Source organism: Cannabis sativa, chromosome 2, assembly GCF_029168945.1.
Source record: "Cannabis sativa cultivar Pink pepper isolate KNU-18-1 chromosome 2, ASM2916894v1, whole genome shotgun sequence".
Classification (NCBI taxonomy): Eukaryota; Viridiplantae; Streptophyta; class Magnoliopsida; order Rosales; family Cannabaceae; genus Cannabis; species Cannabis sativa.
In genome coordinates, this window is record NC_083602.1 from 11,065,962 (window position 1) to 11,071,084 (window position 5,123).

Here is a 5,123-nt window from a genome sequence, read left to right on the forward strand (position 1 = left end):
GGTGCCTTCATTGATTTTTTTTTCTTTTCATTCTTTTTTTCAAAATTTTCATTTTTTTTTTCAATTCAATCTTTTTTTTTTCTTTTTCTTTTAGCACCCCCAAATTACAAGTCTCAAACATCCTTCAAAGAGATAGAGGTCTTTTCTCGGTTGACCTCTCCACCCCCAAACTTCACTCCTTGGCCTTTCACTAAGAATTTTCTTCTTGAAAGTGCATCACGAAGTTCCACCACCCCATCAAGGTATACTCTCACCACCAAGAAAGATCCATCACACCTTGAATCTAGTCGTCCATGAGTAGCCTTCGTTAAAGAGTTGGAAAAAATCACTTGTTGCCCAACTTCAAACATTTGAGACCGAAATTTTCTACTAAGCTTCTTTTTCTTTCTCTTCTTTTTGGGTGGTTTTTTAGAGTCAATTGATGCTTTGTCTTTGCTTTCTTGTGCCTCGTGATCCTTAGCAATTTCTTTAAGGAGAATCTTCTTTCTCACCTTCTTACTAACTTTGAATTTAGACTCCTCAACCATGTTAGGATCCATATCTTCAATTGCTAAGCATTCTCCTATTGCATCCGGGCCACGTATGGGATGGAAAACCTTGAATGTGGCTTCGTTTCATCTTGAGCTCTCATGGTGAGCTCTCCTTTTTCAACATCTATCAAAGTCCTTCCCGTGGCAAGAAATGGCCTCCCTAAAATGATTGGAACTTCCCTATCTTCCTCATAGTCAAGAATAATGAAGTCCGCCGGAAAGATGAACTTATCTACTTGTACCAAAACATCTTCAATTTTTCCATCCGGATGAGCCATGGAACGATCCGCTAGTTGCAAAGTGACGGTGGTTGGCTTTGCTTCTCCAATTCCCAACTTCTTGAAAATAGACATGGGCATGAGATTAATACTAGCTCCCAAATCACAAAGAGCTCTTCCAACATCCCGTCCCCCCATAGAAATTGGAATTGTAAAGCTGCCCGGATCTTTCAATTTAGGTGGAATTTTATTCTTCAACATAAGCGCTATTGTACCCCTCGGTCAAAGCGACCGTTTCAAACTCGCCAAGCCTCCTTTTCTTTGTCAAAATATCTTTTAAGAACATGACATAATTTGGCATTTGCTCTAGCGCTTCTACCAAGGGAATATTGATATGGAGCTGTTTCAACACATCCAAAAACTTCCTGAATTGTCCATCTTGCTGCTGTTTCCGAAATCTTTGAGGAAATGGAAGGGGTGGTTTAGGACTAGAACATACTGGTGCGGATCGCTGACTGTCAGGTTGCTGACCCTTTGCTGTATCAACTGGACTGGTATCAGCAAATTCCTGGGCAATTTTGTTACTCAATTTTTCGTCGATTTGGATTGAAGTGGGCTCCCCACTACCCTTTATTTCCTCCTCAGAATTTTTCAGATTCTTGCCACTCCTTAGCTGAATGGCATTGCATTGTTCCTTCCCATCCCTCCTTGGATTTTCCGTGTCACTAGGCAAAGAACCTTGCGGCCTAGCTTTTAATTCATTGGCCAAATGTCCAAGTTGCAACTCTAAGTTTCGAAGAGAGGCAGCTTGACTTTGTATCACCGCATCATTTTTGGCCATATAATCCCGCATTAGACTCTCCAAAGAGCTTGGTTGGGAATTTTGAGCATGTTGTGGATGTCACGGTTGTTGTGAGAAACCCGGTGGATATGCTTGTCTTCCTTGGGCTGGTGCGGTACTTGAGCTTGCTCCTTGACCTCCCCAAGACAAATTAGGATGATTCTTCCAAGATTGATTGTAAGAGTTTGAGAATGCCCCATTGTTTCTATTAAAATTCTGATTTCCCATGTAACAAACGGACTCCGGATTAGATGGACACTTCTCAAACACATGCCCTTCTCCACAAAACACACATGAGACATCATCACTTTGAATGGCAGCAGCTGGTTGAATATTTTTAGCGTTCCCAATACTCAAATTCTTCAAAACATTCGTCATGGAAGCCATTTGAGCTGTCAAAGCCGTTATTGCATCTACCTCAAGGACTCCCGCCACTTTTCTACTTGTTGGAGCTCTAGTGTTGGACCATTGGTAGTTGTTACTTGCAATGGTCTCCAAAATCTCAAATGCTTCATTGTAAGACTTCGACAAAATAGCACCATTGGCCGATGCATCTAACACCATTCGAGAAGCTGCATTCAAGCCATTATAAAAAGTCTCCATCTGAATACAATGTGGAATGCCATGATGTGGACACTTTCGCAAAAGTTCCTTAAACCTCTCCCACGGATCACTTGTGGACTCATCTTCAAGTTGCTGAAAAGACATGATCTCACTTCTGAATTTTGCATTTCTAGTAGGAGGAAAGTATTTCCTCAGAAACTTCTCAGCAAGGTCATTCCAATTGGTCACAGAATCAGGCGGCAAAGTGTTGAGCCATGATCTAGCTCGGTCCCGTAGTGAGAATGGGAATAGCTTCAACCTTAACACCTCTTCACTCACTCCTTGGATCTTGAAAGAATCACTCACCTCCAAGAATGAACGGAGATGGAGGTGAGGATCTTCAGTTGGCATCCCGCTGAATTGCCCCACGGTTTGGAGCATTTGAAACATCACTGGCTTGAGCTCAAACTGCGGTGCTTGTATTTCAGGCCTCACAATGCCTGGATTGAGCTCATTAAACATGGGGGCTGCATACTCTCGTATAGCCCTTGCTCGATCATCTGCCAATATGATGGGATTAACAATTTGTTGAGCAATCCCCTCATCATCAAAATTCTCAGCCATGATGTCTCGGCCCTCAGCCTTTTGAACCTTTCTTCTTCTTCGGAATGTACGTTCAATCTCGGGGTCAATAGGAGCAAGTTCAAAGTCCTCTTGTTGGTTCATACACTATAGATACCTGAGATTTCAAAGACAAACCAGCAAGATTAAAAGCACAAAAATTCTTAGAATGTCAATTAGTTGATAAAACAAAATTTAGAACTTAAGTTCCACTTTGCAAGAACGCGCCAAAAACTTGTTGTGAAAATTCTATTGCTTTATAATTGCGCAAGTGTACACAATCACAAACAAGTAATACAATGATAAGTAATCAAAGTTCGTCTCCACAGGGACTTTTTACTAAATAATGTTAAATCAACTAAAAGTAATTCCAAGAATTTCAAATAAAAATAAAATAAAGTCACACATTAATTCACGAGAAAAATTTATAGCCTTGAATCTAAACTTGAGAACTAATTTTTTAAACTAAATAAACTAAAAATAAGAAACTAAAAGTGATTAAAATGGTGGTAATTTCAGATTTGGAAATTAGACTTGGGTGATTAATTCCCACTTGTATGCCCCAGTTGATACAGCAATGACCCAGCAATCCTGGCAGAGTTAACAAATTTCAACAAAAACCAGCAAGCTTTTTCCAAAACTTGCAAATAACCATTCATAATCTCACAATGCATTCCTACATCAGTTTAGATCACAAATAGCCCAATAAAGCACCAAATCCTTAGTTATACATGGTAGCAAAATATTCCTATTTCACTACTAATTAATACCTAAAAGAAAAGGTAGAAATCATGCATCAATTAGAAGGGTTCAACTAGGTCTTACTTTTCCAAGTAAGATCTAGCTTGCTAAATGTTAAAAATGGCCAAAATTAACATTCATTCAACATTTCATCACAACTAATTGAACAAAGACAAGATTACTTCATCATTGCAAAGCCAAAACACTAGTCCATACAAGGGTTTTTAACCACCCAAATCTCAAAAAGTTTAGTTCATAGCTGAAATTTGAAACTCAAAACCAGAAAATGAATTGTTCATGAAGTTTAAGAAAAGCTTAAAGAGAAGAAAATGATACAAAACGAAGTGGAGAGCAAGAGAGATGAGTGTTGAGCTCAAATCCTTCTTTGAATGTTGCCTTCTTCTCCTTCTTCTCAATCTTCTTCTTCTTTGTACTCTCTTCTTCTTTGTACTTTGAAACTTTTTTTTCTTTCTGCTGTAAGTTTTTCGTACTACCCTTCAAAGTGCAGCCACCTCTCATCTAATCATGTCCTCTCTTTTCTTTTTTTTTGCCACCCAATTAGGGTACCAAAGTTTACCCTAATTGGAAATCCCAATCATCACCCACTTGTCCTTCATTTTCCACATGTTTGTTGAGTCAATAGCCAAATTCCGCCACCTCAGCTCGTTTTTCTTTTCATTAAAGCCAGTTGGACTATCTGCCAAAATAAACTTACTGGGCTGACAAATTGCTACGCGATGATTGCTATAGCAATGCCAGTCAGCAATAATCATTTTCCTGCTCCTTTTTCTCCTTGTCCCAAACATTTCCAAATACCTATTCTTGTATTTTTTCTGCTTAAAACACATAAAAACAACAACATAAGTCCATCTAACACTTACTAACACACACACTTCCATTTATTACAAAGACACAACAAACTAAACACAATTACATAGTATAGACATTAATTGCTCTACAATTCACATTAAATTCAAGCTTAAAGATATGAAAATAACTCTAAATCTTAGAGTTATCACCGGACACATGATTTTGTAGGGTTTTGTGCCCTAAATAAAATCCATTTCAATATAATCAGATTTACTTATTAATAAAGATCAGAAATAACATTTTATGATGCATGGTTCACATGATTTATTTCATGATTATATATATAATGTATAAATTCTATTTAAGTCCAGAACATATGAATTTGTTAATGATTATAGTGTTGTCAGCACAGTGGAATATAATCTTTATTATATGTTCGAAAGTTTATTCCCTGATTTGTCAGTTCACTGGATTTAGACTGGCATGATATAATCAGCGATAGGTATTCTTACACCTTGGATAAGTGTTATGTCCTTTCCAGGGCATTGGCAAAGTTTACCAGTATCGGATGTATGGAGTATACATCGGAAGGGACCGATATTGAACTTTGATTAGATATATTAAATTTTAACGTAATATCTATTCAATTCAATATCACCTGTTGATCCTAGATTAAATGATCTTAATCCTGATATGATTAGGTTCGATCTCAAGAGTATTATACATGTTCTTTGATTTGTTAGTTAAGCCTACTTTTGGGTCAGGATGATATGTACATTTTGGGAAGATAATAGTATAATTGAGTAGGAGCGCTAACAT

General features: G+C 37.8%; 1 non-coding gene across 1 annotated transcript; it reads left to right on the top strand.

Annotated features, from left to right (window-relative positions):
- The first annotated feature begins 2,208 nt into the window (after positions 1–2,208).
- On the top strand, positions 2,209–2,315 carry LOC133035244 (small nucleolar RNA R71). The gene has a single exon (XR_009686521.1). It is a non-coding gene; the product is annotated as a small nucleolar RNA R71 (small nucleolar RNA).
- The last annotated feature ends 2,808 nt before the right edge of the window (positions 2,316–5,123 follow it).